The sequence below is a fragment of the Triturus cristatus genome, chromosome 12 (genome assembly GCF_964204655.1).
Source record: "Triturus cristatus chromosome 12, aTriCri1.1, whole genome shotgun sequence".
Lineage (NCBI taxonomy): Eukaryota > Metazoa > Chordata > Amphibia > Caudata > Salamandridae > Triturus > Triturus cristatus.
The window spans coordinates 368,753,423-368,774,114 of NC_140595.1; positions in this window are offsets into that span (position 1 = coordinate 368,753,423).

Here is a 20,692-nt window from a genome sequence, read left to right on the forward strand (position 1 = left end):
GTTTCTACGGGAGCAGTCGCTATTATACTGTTTGCTGTGGCGCTACTTCCAAGACTGTGGTTTCATAAGCTGAGGCTCCAGCAGCTAACATCTGTTCTAATATATCATCTCCTGTATCACGATCAGTCTAATTTTTGTTCTCTTTACCCTCTTTATCTTTTTCTTTAGTTTTTTCTTTTTCCATTCTCCAGCATTTTAGTAGAAATTGCTGGATATAGTCTAGTGCCTTCAACTATGACTTTCCACCATCTACACTGTTCCTCATCCCATCGAGCATCTGCATAGTTATGCATTGCTCTCTGTGTCTTTTTCTGGTATCTTTCTCTCTCTTTGTCTCTTGCTGCTTTTTCACACATGCTAAAAGGTTCAAATTGCAGAGGTCTATTGCTGGCTTCATCTCACATACTTTTTCCCATAATTTGTCAGTTATTCTTATTTCAAAACTCCTATATTTTGGGGCCCTCAATGGACCCACTTTCTCAGTAATCATAAAATTCATCTAATAAACAATTCACAGATCAATGTTTCAATTATGTTCTGCAAATATCCGATTTTCCTTCCAATCCTGTCTCATTTGTTATTTATCAAATCCTGTTAACAAATCCCAATGCGGCATTCACAAAATCACTGACCTATCACAGTGCAGCATCTTGATGTCACCAATCAAATCCCAGCACTAAAGCACACCGACAAACCAATCCTAGCGTTAAATCACCCTAACAAATGCAGCTTCCCCTGTTTGCGCAATTACGTTCTGCTAACATCAATCAATATTAGACAACCACAACAGATTATTAGTATTTCTATCTCAATTGTGTAGGTGATGGTACCTCACACTCTACACTACAAAATCTCTGCAAACAAGAAATACCATTCGACGATGGCTTATTCAAGTGTCTTCTACACTTGTCTCCATCTTTATTATCCTAGGAACTAAGGGCCTGATTATGACTTTGGTTCAGCAGCGCTGGCGCAACACCAGCTCCGCTGCACCAAACCCGCTCATGGACCTCCGGCCGTATTACGAGTTGAACTCATGTTACACAAGTTTTACTCATAATACAGTCGGCAGTCTATTGCCCTTCCCATTGCGGTGCCTAGAAAAAAGGCACCGCAATGGTTACGGCAAAAATGTACCAGCACTGCATGGACAGTGATGTCTATGCTGTGCTGGAACTTTGTGGGGATACAGACAGCGGCCTCCTGAATGTATCACCATCCCGGGAATATATGAGGGCCCTGTCCCTGCTCAGCATAATGTGTTGTGGCTCTTCTGCACCACCAACAGTCATTCCCTGGCTCATCTGGCGGTCCACCACTGATGCAACTTTCAAAGTCATAATCAGCAAAATGGTGGACTGCTACTCCTGCGGCACTGTGAGTCTGGTGGTCGCAAGACCACCAGACTCATAATCAGGCCCAAAGACTACGCTGAGTCTGATTTGTTCAATCTCTTCACATTAAATCAATAATCACCTGCATTCATCAAATTATTTATTCTCAACCCAATAACACAAGTATAACACAGTTACAATTAAAATAGACGTTGCATCACCCTATCATTACTCACACCTCCAAAACAGCAACCACCTTCAAAAACTGCACCTTGTCAGCTCCTCAAGCTCTGGGCGTTAGATTACAGGATTTGGGTATTTTATTCTGACTTGGGAATTATTTATAACTCCTTGCTCCTCGCATTAACCACTACTCTGCTACCAGAAAACTGAGGAGTCAAGGATCAAAACAGACATTTCAAACCAAATTTCATTAACAGGCAATAATGAGAGTTGTGTGAAATTTGTTAAAGCTTAATTTATTATTACCAGATTAGTAAAGTTCTTTTCTTTATTTTTGTCTTTATGTCAGTTATTTCATAAATCAAATACGTTTACAGAAATCTCATCAAAGAAAAAAGGTTAGCATCAACTTATAAATTGTATTACGTGCGTTCCATAAAAGAATACGTTCCATATTCTATAGATGAGGATCAGAGCTGTTGGAGAGGGAAATTCATTCAAATTTATTAATGACATGAGAAACTCGATAACGACTCTTTCTGAGAGAAAATTAATAAACGTGTACCAATTACACATTTAAGAAAACATGAGAAAACGAGAAGAATTTTAGCTACTGCATCATAAGTTTACACAATATCATTATATAGATTGATGTACTTAAAGAAAAGAACTGTACTCCATCAACCTGTGCTAGAAAATGTATAAATGGTGAACTCTCACTGTATGAAGTTTATCTCTAATCATACGTTATTGTCATTTACGCGTGTGTATAACAAATGAAAACTAGTTAATCATTAAGATTTAACCTGAAAATGATGTTGAATTCAAAATTAATGTGTCTTTTATGTGCAGACGTGGGCACCGAAATTACAAAAGAAAAGTAGTTACCACGCATTGTTAATTAATGATGCTTTCACAAAACTTTCATAGATTGTACTTCATACATTTACTAATAAAGTGACTTTATAACAAAATCTCAAAAATCTATTTTAAATATATTTACACATTATTACATTCGAAAAAGTAGAATGTATTATTTGTAACCATACTGTATGATTTCAAGTGCATCAGAATATACTAGTATTAAAATGTCTTATATTGCTCATGAATATATTTTTATTAATTTTATATGTTTTACGTTATATTAGCCCAATTTAATGTAGACCTGATGGCATATGCGAAGTATTTTGCCTTGCTTAATCTATCGCTCGTGAGAGAATTCCTCTGTATACAAAATATTGTGAAACAGTGTTCTCTTTCCTGAATTTTCATGTGCTGTACAAGATAACTTGCTACCTATTATTGAAACAATCCTGAACAGCTGCCTGGGAAGCTGTCCTGTTGAACTCACTTATGTGCTCTTGATGAAAGAGCATTGTTCTAATGATTCACACGCTAGATTTCTTAAGGACTGCATAATTGTCCTACCTTTTTTCCTCTAGAATTTGTGTCTTCTTTATGTCGCCTGACACCCATACTATACGAACTGACCAATGGACTAAGTGATCTGACCAACTAAGGTGACTCCAGGAGGTGTCACCCCCGGAACTTCAAAAATATAATAGTGCTTGAATTGACTGTCAAAGGAATCTGACATCTTGCCTGGCTGGAGTGGGTGACGGACGAGCTGCTGTCTATTTTCCTTAGCTGAACTTTCTTTGGCAAATCTTGATTTGCCCGATGCAAACTCACCTGGCTTCCTTTAGGAACTGACTCATACTCTTGATAAACTCACTGGTGTCTTCCTTTCTGGGAGACCGCTTGAACTTGCATGTTTCATGTCCCTTCCTGAATTTTTGAGCTTTGGTATCTTATTTCAAATGCCTAATTTGAATTTAACTAAACTATCTTTAACCTGATTTATTGATGCATTTGTTTACCTTAAATTGTGATAAACTAAAATAAATCATTATAATGACTCAGCTATCATGATTGTGCATTCATGATTTGGGACTAATGACCAGAGGAGATCATATTAGAGGGGTCTCAAAACATCAAATGCTAATGCTGTTGTTCTGTATAGCTTTAACAGGGCTTCTAGTGTGTATGATTTTGGCTCACCTACGTATCTTCAGGAGATTTGGGCTTGCTGTGATAAACTTCTATCTTTATAGTAGTGTTTTGAGAGTGTTCTATATGAGTTGGACTTCTTGTTTGTAGTTCGGTCTTTCAATTCCTGGTCCTCATTGGATGATTGTTGAAGCCCTTTATATCCATTCCCTCTCTGAACTAAACTAGATCCATTGGAGGACCAAGAGAGACAGTCATGAGACTCTGAAAGGGAAATAAAAGTATCTACATACTTATAAAGACTTTTATGGGCCTAGTAATTCTACAGCAGAACATTATATTTAAAGAACCCCTAAAGAGTTTAAATTCAAGGAATAGAGTGAAATCAAAGAAGCATAAAGCTTCAAAGCCAAATTGACGTAGTAGAACTCGCCATGAAGAGTGATTCATAAGACTCACCTGAGTCTCAATAAACCCAATTAGTTCAGCCAGCGTACAGTTGTAGTAGCAAAATTAAGCCAACTGGGGATAACCGTAGCAGCAGTAGCCACAATCGTTAAGGGTTTGGGACTGGGGCAATACTCCAAAGACTATGAATGAAAAGTGGTGAAATTTCCTCGGAACATGCACCAATTTAAAAGTCCAGAAAAGATGTTGAAAACATTGTAACAGGCTTCTTTCTTAATGGACCAATAGGGAGGCAGGGTTCTTCGGTAAGCAGGTTCAGCTTCTCTGTTCCACTGAAAAAACATGCGGCTTATACTTTTTTTCACACGGTTAGTGTTTTAATTGGTCCTCTCATTTATTAGTTGTATACTGTGTTGTGTTATTTGTTTTTATTACCCCACACCTGGTTCAACCCACTACCCCCATTTTTTCCTAGCACTGATTTAGGCCAACGTTCCACTCAGAGCAGGTTGACAGTTGGATCGGAGGAAGAGCTGCTGTGAAACTGGAGGCTGTTCCACCTTCTTAGTAAAAAATGTTTAATCTAACTATTGTGGTGTCTTATTACAACAGTTAGCTACAATCAGTCTTGCGTAGTGAAATTCTGAAAGCATCAGACTTGATTCTCATAGGCCTTAAACACCAATTGACCTTCTATATCTCTCGTGTTTCACTGCGAGAACAATGAACTATTAACTAAAAGGCAAAATCACTGTTAGGTAATGCATTATTTCTAAGGAGATTCAACATATATTGTTTAAAATGCACAATTTATTCTATTCAATATTACATGAAATAAATAAGAAAATAGGAAGTTCATGACATTCAAGAATAAAACATTGCTTACGAGAATAATACATTTGTTAGACTGGAATATTCTGCAGTTATAACACCTCTACTCATGTCACTTTAAGGTCTGGCTCCTAAAGCATGTTGTGAATATTTCAGCAATATTAGGCTCACTTCTAGTTAAATAAAGCTTGCTCCATAGCCTTTGTATGGCTTACATGGATAACAAGGAATGCCTATTGAGAATCAGCATTTTTCCAAAGTGCTTCCGTTTAACTTTAAGTTTTACACTCTTCATTGTGCATTTAGCTTACTAACTTAATTAATTTGTTGTTCAGATTAATAGACTTTATTACCTGTACCCCAGGCCCTGTGGCAACCCCATGCTATGCATAGCTGTAGAACATGGAGACCATGTGCAATTGTGGTTGGCTACTCCATGTTGGTGTGGCACAGGTCCCGGCTGAAGACCTGGCACAAAGTCCAAAGCTCCACTACTCAAAGCCCAGGGCAGGACTGGCCATAGCGGGCACCAGGCAATCCCCCGGTGGGCCGCAAGGGTGGGAGATGGTTTTGGGCCCCTGGGGGCCACTTTTGTTACAGGGCCGTTTTTGCAGCGTAGCTGCAAAATTGGCCAAAACCGGCCCTGGCAAAGAGCTCAGCTGCACGGGGGGAGGGTGGCAGAGCACTTTGCCAGGGCTGATTTTGGTTCCCAGTCCAGCCCTGTCAAAGCCAAAGGCTGTGCAGTGTCAGTACCTGCTGCTCATCGCCTTCGTGTTTTCCTCAATGTGGTGTTCTAAGGGCAAAAGGTGTACCCAGACATGGGTTTTATGTACTCTCTGCCTGCATAGAAGGAGTCTGGTGTGACAGTTCCGGCTGGACTATTCCATCATCCTCATTTAAGCTTTATTTCAACTGTTCAAGTCATAAAAGCTATAAAAGACATACATGATAAAACACAGTTAAAAATGTAAGAAAAAAAAAGAGTTCGGACAGCACATCTCACAATGGGAATGCAGAGACTTTGTATCACAAAATTGTTGTTTTGGCGGCAAATTGCCTGCATGGCTAAAACATGTTAGACCAGTGTGTAGAAATTACACAGGGTCCTCGATTCAACTACCCACAACAATTAATGTTGAAAACGAGCCCATAAGTGAGCCGGCAGATGGATACCATACCCATTCAGCAACAGCCAATTAGGAGTTATGCATCATATAAAATAATTTGTACATTTAAAAATGGGATTGGTTAGTTGAAAACTAGTGTGAAATGTAAACAACTGATAAAAGATAATAAAAGCATCTGACAGAGGATATCACAGATTAAAAAAGAAAGCTTGGAGCTGTGCTAATGAACAGGGTGAACTAGCACTATCTTACAGTGGTTTGTGTGTATAAAATAAAGCTTCTTACACAGCAAACTGGACTATTTCAATGGAAGCATGACAATGACTCATTGAATATGACTAGTTCCTTTCTGAGATCACACAGGAGGAAAAAAATGATGAAATGGACAGCGGCTAGATTAATTACCAGAGGCTGAGATTGATTCATGTAATCGGTCACTTTTTTACTTTCTCCTGTCAAATTTATACTATCGAAAGGGCCTTCTGTCACAATTGCAAAATAGCTTTTCTAATCCAATCTCAGTTAGTTTAACATAAGTGCTTCATTGAGAAATACTACTCATACTACACTACAAATATCCAGTAAGGTGAAAAATAGACAAGCATTGGCATAGCCAATAGGTCTCGCCTTTGGGACCTTATAAGTGTTTAGCCATGCAACAGTTGCATAACTAAATACTTATAAGGTCCCAAAAGCGAGACCTATTGGCTATGCCAAGCGGCCGTGCGGCCGCGAAAGTGAAAGTGATCGCGGTCAAACATCAAAGCGGCCGCAAAAGTGAAAATAAATCGCGGCATGTGCACGGCGCGCGCACCCGCGCACATGCACTGTAGCTCTAGGCTGACCTGGTAGCACTTTTTGGAGCCCTCTCAATAAGTCTCGCCAGACCAGCGCATGCGCTGGGTCAGGCGAGACCTAAAAAAGGAAGACTTGGGGACCTGCTTTATATTAGGGATTTACCACAGACAAGCTTTGTCATTACTTTCTCAGACAAAAAAGAGAGTCAATCTATTCCTATGGTACAAAATCGAATAGGCGACTGACCTCTTGCTGATCCTGTAGGCCCGGGTGAGGGTAAGCATTCTCACAGGCTCCGCTCTTCCATTCTGTGAATTGCAGTAGCACAGCTCGACACTATCAGTGCCTAATTTGAGCCGGTGGCTGCATGGCGGACTTATTTTTCTCCATCAGGCTTTGACTGAGAGCAAGACAGAGAAAGACAGAAAATGCAGATAGAGGGGAAGACAAATACATTGAAACAGTGCCAAACGGAATAAACAAGGGATGAAAATGAGCTTGCTAGAGAGAGGTAAAGGAGCATAGACTGGGGAGGTGGATAGAAGAGGCATGAGGTGGAATCAAGACTAGCCACCACTGGTGTTCGGTAACCCTGACATTCGACGGCCCTGATGTGGGCTACTGAGAAGAACTTTGGTTGCCAATATTTATCCTGTTACCATTTAAGCACTGATAGGGGCGTAATACAGGCCCCCTCAGCCCCCGCGGTGCGGGCGGGCTCCGAGCTGCAGGGGGCCCCCACAGCACAATACTCTGGCTCAAGAGCTCGGATTAGATTCGGAGTGGGGGCTCCTCCGTGTACGTGGCAGGGGGGCCCCCTCAACTTTCGTTACGCCACTGAGCACTGCCTACTATTTAGACCAAATATATCCTGTTTGATTCCTTAAAAAAAATCAATTGCTGTAGACGCACCACGTCATCAGACTACATGTAAAAGTGCATTATTAAAACCATGGAACAAGCAATTATTTTGCATTGTGCTGTATTACGTCTGTGTGTAGAATGATTGAACCAGTCTGTGGTCTTAGCTACCATTTGTAATGTATTAGGAACTTGCTCATTTCTAACTTTTGATTATATCTTTAAAGTTATCCCAAGCACACTGGAAACTGAAAACTCATACTTTCCAAAAGGCAAACGCCGGAAGCATTGACAGTATTTTAGAAGTCCCAAGGCACGTCAATAACCTAAGAGGGACCCATTTTTGCCTTGAAAATTGTTGTGAGTGCTTCCTGACATAACTGCAAGTTCCTTTTTATGCATTTTGAGTTTGTTTCCACACAGCCATTAACATTTAATTGACCACAGTTTAAATGTAATACCAGCACCACATTAAGAATTTAGAAGAGACTTAAGCAAAGTTAAACAGAAATTCAATTTACTTAAATTAAGCAGCATTTAAATTCACCAGCTTAACCCATGAGTGATTTTGCCCAGATCAGGGAACAATAGTCCAACATTGTTTAATGAAGACATTCACGAATGGAAACTAACAGTACATGCTCTTAATTAGCGCATTTAGAAAGTAGACAATAAATAGAGGCACGTGTTAATGCAACTTGGAGAACCGGTATGCATCTCGCACACATTAAACAGCGTGCACTATTAAACAAAACCTTGAGCACGAATAAACACCGAGATGGTTTCAACAGAGCAGTTCAACATATGTCTACCATTCTGTGAACATTCTACAGCCTGACTCGCTCCATTAAGCTGTCACATAATTGCTTTAATTGGGACTTTTGAAAACATGCTCTTACCTTCATCCAGATGATTACAGTAATGCGTATCACAGTGAAGAGGTATATTTAAAAAAAATGAACAGATGCCACCCCACCTAGACGGAAAATGGTAATTAACCGTATTTATCTAGAACATGCAAATAGAAAAGCTTTCACATTTAGCAAACACAGAGCACACGATTGAGATATTTTTGGCTTGAAATCCCTTCATCACAACCCTGGCTGATGCCAACAGAGGGCCATATATAGTTGTACTATTCACTGCTGGAATCACTCACATCATATAGCAGTGGGAGCTCTGAGATCGCAAGCACAGTCCGAGAGTTAACTTTGTGTAAAGATTGGTGGCATATAATCAAGGATTTGGGATAATTATCGCAAAGGGCGCTTTTTTTTATCGCCGGCTGTCGCTGGATTTCCTCGCCGTGATAGCGCAGTATTATCAACGCGTATCGCAAAGGCGATAGGAAATCCAGAGATAGCGTGTAGAACCAGCAATAGCGTGAGAATTCCAGTGATAAATCAACTGCCCTAATGTCAACCTTGCTAATAGGCAAGTGTGTACTTAACCGAACAATCCACCTCCCATTGACAAGATGGTTAAGTCAAGTTTTTTTTAGGTGTTAGATTCCAGCGATAAGCATGGTTAGCGCGATTTTTCTTTGATAATAGAGGGAAGCTGTGTTTGCGACTGTTTCAATGGAGTTTAAGTCAGGAACGCCTACTTTGCATGTCATTAGCGATATATATCGCTGACATGCAAAGTGGTGAACAGACGGCTGCTAACTCAAGGAAACATGCGTTAGCATGTCCTTGATAGTCGAGCAATATTTAATTTCACGCTTTTCGGCCGAAAACCGCTGCTAAAGCGGCAAAATTGGGCTTGATAATATGCCCCTTGTTCTTTACAGGCAGACGGTATGGTGCACATAAAGTCCATAGATATATATGTATAGGTCACAGTCGTTTGCCATATTTAATTTTAATTGCTGCTCTTTTTACTTTCTCGTAATAACACCTTATCATATACGCAGAGAAGATCGCTCAGTGAGTTGATCACTCATTGTTAAGATTCATGATAAACAAGCATACAACTATTTTGATATCTGAGTTAGGCTGACTTTATTTATGATTTATGAATTTATTTGTATTAATATTTGTTATAATTGGGTCTCTAGGTGGCAGAGGTTTGCACCCTGTCCAAGTAGGGACCACAGTTCTAGTCAGGAAAAGTCAGATACACAACCTAAATTAACCTGTGCTCACCCTCTAGTAGCTTGGCATAGAGCATCCAGGCGTAGCTTGAATGGTAATGGGTAAAGAATTTGTGCAACAGTTAAATTGCAGTAACACAGAGAAAATACCAAAAAAGGAATCCACACCAGTTTAGAAAAATACAGAATATTTATCTGAGTAAAACACGATCAAAACAACAAAAATCCAATTAGTAGACCTTGACATAGGATTTTTAAAGAATAAACTGCAATATAGTGCTTAAAGGTCAATAACGCTTAGGGGTTACCTGAGGTCAGGCTTAACTGGGGTAAATCCAAAGTTTTGGGCTGATCACGGTGGAGGGTATGTCGGCTACAGGACCCACGCAGAGCCCGCTGAAAAATTACCTTGGATGGAGCAAACTTCGGTGTTGAAGTCTCGATGTGTAGGTTCCAATTCACACAGTCAGGCATTTATGTTGCAGGTGCTATGTCATCATCGAGTCTCACAGTGGTGCCTTCAGATCAGCGCTGTGTTGTCGACAAGTCTTTATGTCGGGACCCACATCATATCAGCAAGAGTCAGCATCGAAGGGCACTGCATCAGTTCGATGAGTGCAAAGTCATGCCTGCATCGCTTTTTGCAGAAAAGAAGCTCCAGAAACCACTTTCAAGGCCAGGACTGGATGGGCACATCTTTGCAGGGGAGGGCTCACAGTTTGCAGAGTGCAGCAGATGGGGCACAGTTGAACCAAGTCTTTGACGGCCCTGAGACTTCAAGAACAGGGAGTAAGCCAGATAATCCTTCAAGAAACTTATGTTCAAGGATGTAAAGAGCAGGTCCATACCTTCTCACTCCCAGGCAAAAAGTAGCAGGCAGCAGGCCAACATAGCAAAGCAGGTAGCAAACTGGTGGTCCCTCCTGCAGCACAGCAATCAGCAAGCAGAAGGCCAACACGGCAAAGCAGTTAGCACAGTGGCAGTTCCTCCAACAGCACAGCAGCTCTTTGTATAAGCACAATGTCATTGGTTCCAGCAAAGTTCTGATTTGGTGGTGTCAGGTATACAGTACTTATACCCAGTTGTGCCTTTGAAGTGGGGAGACTTCAATAGGCCTTTGAAGATCAAAAAGTCCCTGCCTTTCCTGCCCTGGCTCCAGACTTACTACAGGGAGATATGCAGCTCTTTGTGTGGGGACAGGCAATGCCCTATTTATGTGCAAGTGTAAGCTCATCCCTCCCATCTACCTCAGGAAGGCTCATCAGCCTGGATATATGCCATCAGGATGCAAATGTCACACCCCAGCTCCCTTTGTGTGACTGTCTAGAAGGAATGAACAAAGCCCAGCTGTTACCCAACCCAGATGTGTATTCAGAGACAGGCAGAGGCACAGAATGGTTAAAGTAAGAAAACGCCAACTTTCGAAAAGTGAGATTTTCAGACTTACAATTTAAAATCCAACTTCACCATAAGTCGTGATTTTAAATTGTGAGTCCAGAGACACCAAACACCAAATCTCTATCTCTTCCCATTTGGGAATTCAATTTAAAAGATGTTTAAGGCAATGCCAATGTTACCCTATGGGAGAGATAAGCCTAGCAGTAGTGACAAAATTAATTTTACAGTTTTTCACTGCCAGGACATGCAAAACTCAAAATCACATGCCCCACCTTTTAAGTACACTGCACCCTGTCAATAGGGCTGCCTAGGGCTTATCCTAGGGGTGACTTATATGTAATAAAAGGGAAGATTTGGGAATTGCAATTAGGTTAATTTGCTAGGTCGAAATGGCAGTTTAAAACTGCACACACACAGGCTCTGCAGGGGCAGGCCAGAGGCATGTTTAAAGTGCTACGTAAGTGAGTGGCACAATCACTGCTGCAGGCCCACTAGTAAAATTTAACTTACAGGCCCTTGGCACAGATATTACACTTTTCTAGGGGCTAACAAGTACATTTGATATGCAAAACAGGTGTAAACCAATTATACCATGGTTTAGGGACAGAGAACATGAACTTCAGCACTAGTTAGCATTGGTAAAGTGTTACATAAACACAAGAAGCCACCAATGACAGACAAAGGTTAAGCACTTAAATTCCCAAATTCTTATTATCAAAATTCGGTGCATCCACTTCCAGCATCCGTTGTTGATTGATGCTACAAAGTTCAAGGATTTGACGAATAAGGAAGGTGCACTCAACAAGAGTCATTCAAAACCACAGGTAGTGTCCATTTATCTTGCTTTTATTCCAAAAAGTTGTAAAGAAAGCGGCAAACAGCCAACGCGTTTCATCCCTTTTGCCAAGGAACTTCTTCAGGGCTATGAATCAATTGACACGAATAATATTGGAAAGGTGATTCACACACTATCCACAAGAATCAAGATTGATTTACTGGAAAATATTCAGCACAGATGTATATAGATGGAACATCAAAGTTCGAATCGAATAATTATATAAAGGTCACTTCCATATTAAGATAGACCATAAGAACATGAAGAATGGTGCCAAAGACAGAAACAATTCTTTGTAGTTATAATGCTGATTTGTAAAAGACAAACATGCCGAACAGCATAAAAACTGGCAGCAAAAGGTTTTAATCTTAGTCTTAATAAAGTAACCTTGATATAATTATTTGATTCGTACTTTGATGTTCCATCTATATACATCTGTGCTGAATATTTTCCAGTAATCCAATCTTGATTCTTGTGGATATTGTGTGAATCGCCTTTCCAATATTATTCTTGTCAATTGATTCATAGCCCTGAAGAAGTTCCTTGACAAAAGGGACCAAACGCATTGGCTGTTGCCGCTTTCTGTACAACTTATTGGAATAAAATCAAGATAAATGGACACTGCCTGTGGTTTTGAATGCTCTTGTTGAGTGCACCTTCCTTATTTGTCAAAAGCAGTGGTAAAGTGCCCTGAGTCCTAGAGCCAAAACATGAGGTCAGAAAAAAGGAGAAAATTAAGGCAAAATGTTTGGGGGTGACCCTGCAGAAAGGGCCAGGTCCAACAACATGGCTGCAAATATTTACCAAATCTTTGTCAGCAAATGTTCCATGACTGATCAAGCTTTAGCTGTACATCACGCAGCAGTGGGCTCACTAAGTCACTCTGAGTGCTTCACTACTTTTGCCAGTGGCAGCTGTCAGCCAGTTAGCTGATGGTTGTGCTGGAGTGGGGTTTTCTTTTAAAATTGTATACCCTCTCCACTTTGCATGTTTAGATTAATAAGATTAATTAATTATTTGTAATTATACTAATGGTTTACTGTGTGAATTATTCAACATTACTAATATAGGAAATATATGTGGGAATTGCAGTGGCATGGCCTAACTAATGACGTGAACTAAATTTGTATGCATATTAATTATATATATTCAGAAAATGCATGATTATATGTTGCTTTCGTGATGTATCTGTGATTTGTGCTTTATAAATGTGAATATAACCCGCATTAAATGTTGCTTCTGCTAGATAAATACATACACATATGGGTATTAGTAAGGGGATAACAGATTATTAGTCATTTCTATGTATTAATTACATTTTTGTGTTTCTTTGCTTAAGTTGACCATTTGGTGGCCACAAAATGGCCGACGTCCCTGTTAGACGAGATCAACTCCATTATGAGCATCTCTGGGTGAAGTGCGCATGCATGGCCATCAGCTGCCGCAGCCTTTACATGACCCCGACTCAACTGTGACAACCAAGGCTTTTTCCCGGGCTTACGGCCAAGCTGCTCTGAAAGAAACAATGAAAAGATACTATTGCGTGGATTGGAACTATATCTAAAGACACATTATATGCATGGGAAAGAAGTCGAACTTTCCCCATCGGACCAATGAGATTCGTTCAAAATACGATTTGTTACACTTCGGAATGTAAATTTACTATAAAAATGGTAGATTAGAGAGGGGCCTTAGCTTTTGCCATTCAATTGTTCGAGACCCTTCAGAAGATTTGCGATTTACTGACGGAGAGGACGGTGACACTGCAGGACAGCTGTTTTCCAAAGACTCTGACAGTATGAACTGATGACCGGGATTTTGACTTAGAGGGCGACTTTAGCCAGAATAGGTAACTATGATGATCTAATTTGCTTGATTAAAACCCAGAGAATCGAATTCAATTATTTAGATAAAATTTGATATTCATTACAAGAACTGTGTTGGGTCGTTTTTATTTGAGAAAATGTATTGATATAAATGAAGTTTTAGATTTGTTATCACTTCAACCTGCAGCTAGTAGATCCATGGCCTATACATGGGAGGAGTACTAAAGGTGAAGCTTAGACCTTTATGAATAGGGTTATGTGAGTACTCTTTTCCATTACAGCGAGTGGAACAATCACCTCTTTGAAGCAGGTTAATCGATGGGTGTATGTTGGTGTTATGGGCCCCACCAGCGTATGAAGTATTGTGTGTGATCTATGACCTGTGACGTAGAAAGGGATTTTGCATTCCACGCTGCATCAGTTTTTCTTGGTAGCAGAGATATGGTTTACTACTGTTTTGGTTTAGTGATCATTGCTTGTAAATAGCTTATTGATCATTGATTGGTATTGATTTATGTACTAACACTATATGTTGAGTCGCGTCGAGTTATATGTTGTTAGCACGGCTTCTGGGATGTAGGAAGTCAGAAGTTTGTAACAGTTCCGTAGCAGAGCAGAGGTAAGCGCTGCTCTTAAGAAAGACGGAATTGTTGTAGCCCTGTAGGTACACAGGGGAAACGTGTGACAAGTGAAGTTGCACGGCGCATTGTCTGGGTTCGATTCGGCGGCATCGCCGTGTGTTGCCATTAGAAATATTCTCAGTGTGAGTGAAGTGTGTGAAAGTGAAGGTTACCTGTGAAATTTTGGTCTTTAAGTACCAGGAAACCAATTGGCATGCCGATAACGCTTATCACTGAAAAGATAGCAGGTCTTCTCTGAGCTTGTAGAAGGACAAAGTAGAGGGAAGTGCTGCTTTGTTAACGTGTGTCATAATTCTGTAGTAGGACATACTGTTCGCTGTTCTCGGAAAAGACTGGATTCTGTGCGTATGTACTACATTTTCTTGTATGAACGAGTGTGAATGTAAGGCATTCGGGTTGATTGCGAAACTCTAGGTTTATTTCTAAAATACCAGAGAAACAATTAGCTAATGCTTGCTAGAAGGGTGAAGTAGAGGGATGTGCTACTTTATCAATGGAAGTAACGATTCCGTAGTAGGGCAGAGGTAAGCGCTGCTCTCGGGAAAGACGGAATTCTCGTGAGAAAGGTCTATTGCTATTCTTTGGTTAGTGGAGCAGACAATGGAGATGTTTTAGTGTTGTTACTAACAGAATCGTAAAAAGTTGCAGTAAGAGTTCACGGAGCGGTCTTGTAAAGGAGGGGTAGACAGGAGCAGAACTGCCGCAGCGGCTGCTGACGTCAAACGACCGCGCTGGGATTGGACAGTGGGTCAGAAGTGTAGAACGCCCCGGATTGGTGCGTTAGTGTAAAACCGCGCTGGGATTGGAGAAGTACAGGGTGACGTAAACGCTCTTCATTGGTGCGTTAGTGTGAGTCCCGCTGGGATTAGAGGACTGAGACAGTGACGTAGACGCTCTTGATTGGTGCGTTAGCGTGAAGTCGCGCTGTGAGTGGACAGAATAGCGGTACAGTCGTAAGAGACTAGCGATACACAAAAACCAAGAAAATGTATTACCAGCCACCAGATAGGGAAAATAAATCCTGGTTTGGTAAAGTTAAAAGGTGGTTCAAGAAGGATAAGCAGGTCAAAACTAGGGAAGGGCAGTTAATTCCTCCACCGAAAACCCCCGCAGCTCTAATGATTGCGAAGTATGGATATCATACTTGTATTTGGGTAGATACTTGGGTAAAATATGCCAAGGACGATGGAGTCCTGGCATTTCCAGAACATGGTTCCTTTAATTTGGCTGTTTTAAGCAACTTGCGCCAAAAAATGATGTACTTAGAACCAAGACCTAGACCGACGCAGTTTGAGGCATTGACAGAGTGGGAAGACGAAGCACATGAGCGAGAAAAACAGAGAAATGGTAGAGGTTACAGATATATGTTTGGCAGGTCATATGGACATGAAACGCATGATGATCGGATGAAAAAATGGAGGAATGCAATCATGACTGAGGGTTTGTTTCCTGTAAGAGCGGTAGGAGAGAATGAAGGTAGAAAATGTGTGGAAAAGAGGAATAATGTGGAATCAAGAGGTTACGGAGCAAATGATTCGGATGATGATGTGTTGGATGATGTGTTTTATAAAAATCCACCACCGTACCGACCAGAACCAGAAATGTTGACACCAAATGCCCCAATGAGAGAAACATTACGAATTATCAAGACAGAGACTATGTCACCAGATTTAGAACAAAGAAGCTCCATCAGACAGGTAGAAAAGAGATTGGAGAATAAGGTAGATAACGAAAATTCTACAGAATTGGCAAAAACTACTCTAGAATTAACAGAGAAAATAGGAGACTTAACTAAGAATCTGGAAGCTGTAACAGTCCCAGTGACTATAGGTCCAGTAATGCCTGTTTTTGAGAAGCAAAAGGATAGCGAACATTGTTTAACGGTACCATACCGGAGCAATAATGTGGTTGAGAGTCCAGAACGGAGTCAAATTGAGAATCCATGGGGACCGACAGTGAATATGTTTGAACCACACGTTTCAAATAATCGCTTTATAAATCAGAATTATGCTGAAAGGAGTAGAATGACAGTAGAAACTTTGTTAGAACCCCAAAGAAATCCAGAACAGAGTAGTGTAGAGAACCCAGTAGGACCATCTGTGGAAGAACTGAGTGAATGGTTAAAGGGGTTGCAGAGACCAGATAAAGATTCTCAGTCGATAGATGTGGCAAAATTACGGATGGTATTGGAAGAACTGATTGTAGGGACTATTCCGGTAGAAAAATTAAAGTTTTATCAGGATGAGGAGCTGTTATTCCTGTGTAAAAGTGTGACATGGAGAGCAAGGAATCTGCATGAAAGACTAGGATAAGTTGCGAATGAAATGGGAATAGATATTGATGAGGTAAAAGCCTTTACAGAAACCCTATCGAGTTGATTTTTCTGAAAAAGACATTGAAAATCTGCACACCACAGGACAGATAGGTCAGATTAAGGACATAATCATTGTATTGAGAAAATGGGGAGATGTGGATAAATGGAGAAGTAAATGGTATAGAAAACGTAATGATGCTTCAGACAGGACAGTTTCGGCATTCCCTGTTAGAGAAAAAGAAAAGGTAGCGACTGAATACCCCATGAGAGAGATCCCAAGAGGAGGATATGTACATGTCCCATGGACAAGACAGGACATTTTGTCATTTACGAATGATTTCCCTCGACTACGCGAAAAGCCCGTCGAGTGGTACAGACAGGTAGACAGATTTGTAAAATTATCAAAAGTACTGTGGATAGACTTAAATAGTCTATTTGACATAATAGTACCAGCAGATTTGTGGTCTGAGTGCAAGTTGATGATCAACTGGCCAACTCAGGAGTACCCTAGGGATCCTAAGACAGGAGCCCCAGACCCTGAAGTAATGAAAAAGTATGAACAGGTTATGGTATTTTTGAAAAACAAAGTGCCCCCTAAAGAGACAGATTGGGTAAAGATTGATCGAACACATCAGGAAGCAAAAGAATCAGTACATGCATACTATGAGAGACTAATTCAAGCCTTTAAGCAATTCAGTGGAGATGAGAACTTAAGTGATAAGGATTTGAGTCATTTCGTATACAGATTTGTATATGGATTACGCCCAGAAATTGGTGACATGATAAAGCAGCATACAGTTGATTGGCAGAATAAGAAAATAGATGAAGAACTGAGACATGCTAAATATTTCAGTGATGAAATTGAGACTAAACAGCGAAAATTAAAAGAAAAGGCAATGTGGGCACAAGTAAAGGTAGCTGAAAGGCAGGAAGCTCAATTGGTCGAACAAGCAAATAACCCAGGAACTAAATCGAGATTTGGCCCAGGAAAAGGGAAAGGTAATATAGAAGAAGCTAAAAAGAAGTTCCCATGCCATAATTGCGGTAGGTTAGGGCATTGGAAATCCGAGTGTAAATACCCTCCAAATACTAATAATGAAAATGCATCATTGAATCCGCAGGTGCAGAATGAGGTGAGTTGTCAACTGCAGCAACAGCAGCAGGTGGTTACTTCACAGAATCAGGTGCCAAAACCACCTATCCCGCAGAGCAGAAACACTCAGAAGTATAGTAATGAATTCTACAATAAAGAACAGGTAAATGAACCACCGCGCGCTCGCGCCTTTTCACAGTATTGGCTGCAACGCGATGAGAGTGACTCAGAGGAAAGCTATTGACGGTGCCGAAAAGAGGAAGAAGAGTGCGTACTTGGCGCAACTCTAGAAGTAGACCAGACAGGACCATTTGTAGATGGGAAGGTTAATGATGAAAATATTACTTTCTTAGTGGATACTGGTGCTACTCGATCAACTGTTAGATCAGCTGATGTTAAGAATCTTCCTCTTTCGGATGAAACAATCCAAGTGGTTTGTGTGTCCAACAGACAGTTAAAAACCTTTTTGACAGAACCAGTGAAAGTCAGTATAGGGAAATTTACAGAAATGCACCGCTTTGTGGTGTGTGACACCAGTCCAGTGAATTTATTAGGTAGGGACCTGTTGTGCAAGATGAATTGCACTATATTCTGTACTCCAGATGGAATAGCTTTTGAAACCCCAGATGAGGATGTGCTATATAAAATGACTATAGCTAATAGAGAAAATGGGGTAACTGAGACCTATGCAATATTCAACCCTGATGAATTACCTAAAGAATTAAAACAGTCAGTGAAGGCAGAAGTGTGGGATTTTACTGGAGAAGATGTAGGATTAATGAGAAATGTAGATCCAGTCAGGATAACTGTAAAGGAAGGGATAAGTTATCCAAATGTCCCTCAGTACAGATTGACACCGGAGATAATTGAAGGGGTTACTCCAATAATTGAGAAAATGATCAAGCAAGGAATTTTGAGAGAGATTATGAGTAGTCCATGTAATTCACCGATAATGGGACTGAAAAAGCCTAATGGGAAATTCAGGATAGTGCAAGATTTGAGAAAGGTAAACAAAATTGTGGTATCATGCTGTCCTATTGTGCTGAACCCATCAGTAATTCTGTACCAGATTCCCCATGATGCGGAATGGTATACAGTACTTGATCTATGTCATGCATTCTTCTCTATCCCATTGCACCACGACAGTCAGCCGATTTTTGCATTTCGTTTTGGAGAGCGGATTTTGGCATGGTGCCGAATCCCACAGGGGTATACAGAGAGCCCCTCAATATTCAATCAATTGTTGAAGAAATCGTTGGAAAGTCTGCAAATTCCTGAGAGTTCAGTACTAGTGGCGTCGAAAACACGTGAAGCTTGCGGGGTAAACACAATAGCACTATTGAATCATTTGGCAGACGGAGGGTTGAAAGTGTCAGCAACAAAATTACAGTATTGCCAGAAAGAAGTGCAATATTTGGGACATAAAATTGAGAAAGGACTGAGAAAAATAACAATAGACAGAATCAGAATTATAAAAGGAATGAGAGCCCCCATGCCCCAAGGGAAATGAGAATGTTTCTGGGAATGGTGGGGTATTGTCGTCAGTGGATTAGTAACTTTTCCCTGATTGCAAAGCCCTTAGTGCGATTAACAAGGAGTGATGTAAAAGATCCCCTTGAATTGAACAAGGAAGAATTGGCAGCATTCAAAAAATTAAAAGAGGGATTTTGTGAAGCACCAGCATTGGGCATGCCTGACTATGAGAAAGAGTTTGAGTTGTATTGCAGTGAGAGAAATGGATGTGCACTCTCTGTGTTGATCCAGAAGCATGGAAGATTGAGGAGACCAATCGCATATTTTTCCTCAATGCTTGACCCAGTAACTGCAGCTTTACCTGGGTGTCTGAAAGCAGTGGCTGCAACATGTCGAAGTTTGGAGCAGAGTGAAGGTATTGTGATGGGGTATCCATTGAAAGTGTTTGTTCCTCATGATGTGGCGATTCTTTTAACAAGGAGTCATACTCAGTATATGACGCATAGTCGGCTGACTAAGTATGAGAAGGTCATATTAGGTGCAACGAATGTGAGCCTTGCGAGATGTGTGAACGTGAATCCTGCAACGTTGTTACCTGATGCTGAGAATGTGGAAGTGAGAGATGAAGCAGATCATAACTGTTTGGATGTGCTTGAGTATTACACAAAGCCACGACCAGATATAAAGGATGTACCACTGCCTGAGAGTGATTTTGTGTTGTTTGTTTATGGGTCATGTTTGGAACAGATGAAGGAGTGCTAAGCGCAGCATATGCAGTATGCACGGTTGCAGCAGTGATGGAAGCATCTTATCTGAAAGGAATGAGGTCAGCTCAAGTAGCTGAACTTGTTGCTTTGACCAAAGAATGTAAAATTGGGAAAAGTGTGAGAGTGACTGTGATAACGAACAGCCAGTATGGCTTCGGGGTCGTCCATGATTTTGGCCAGCTTTGGCTGCAAAGAGGTTTCCTGACCTCAAGTTGAACCCCTATAAAGAATGCTGAAGTGGTTGGGAAATTGATTGAGGCGATACAGCTGCCTAAACAATTGGCTGTGGTAAAATGTGCTGCCCATAGTCAGGGAAGCGATTACATCACTACTGGGAATAGATATGCTAATGATATAGCACAGTATTGTGCACGGAACCAGAATTCAGTCAATCGGGCTAAGGAGAGAGAAATGTCTTCTTGCTCAGTAATGTTTACTAATGCAGTAGGAACCTGGGAGGAAGTGAGACAATTGCACGAAGAGTTCGGAGATGAGGAAATGAAACAATGGATAAAAGCAGGGTGTGCACCAAGAGAGAAGGACCGTGTGTGGGTCTATCGAGATGGAAGACCAGTAATGCCTGATAGCATGATGTCTACAATGGCATGTATGTATCATGGCCAGGGACACATAGGGAGAGACGCCATGATAAGGTCTTTTAAGCAGACCTGGTACAATCCAAAATTCAGACTTGTAGC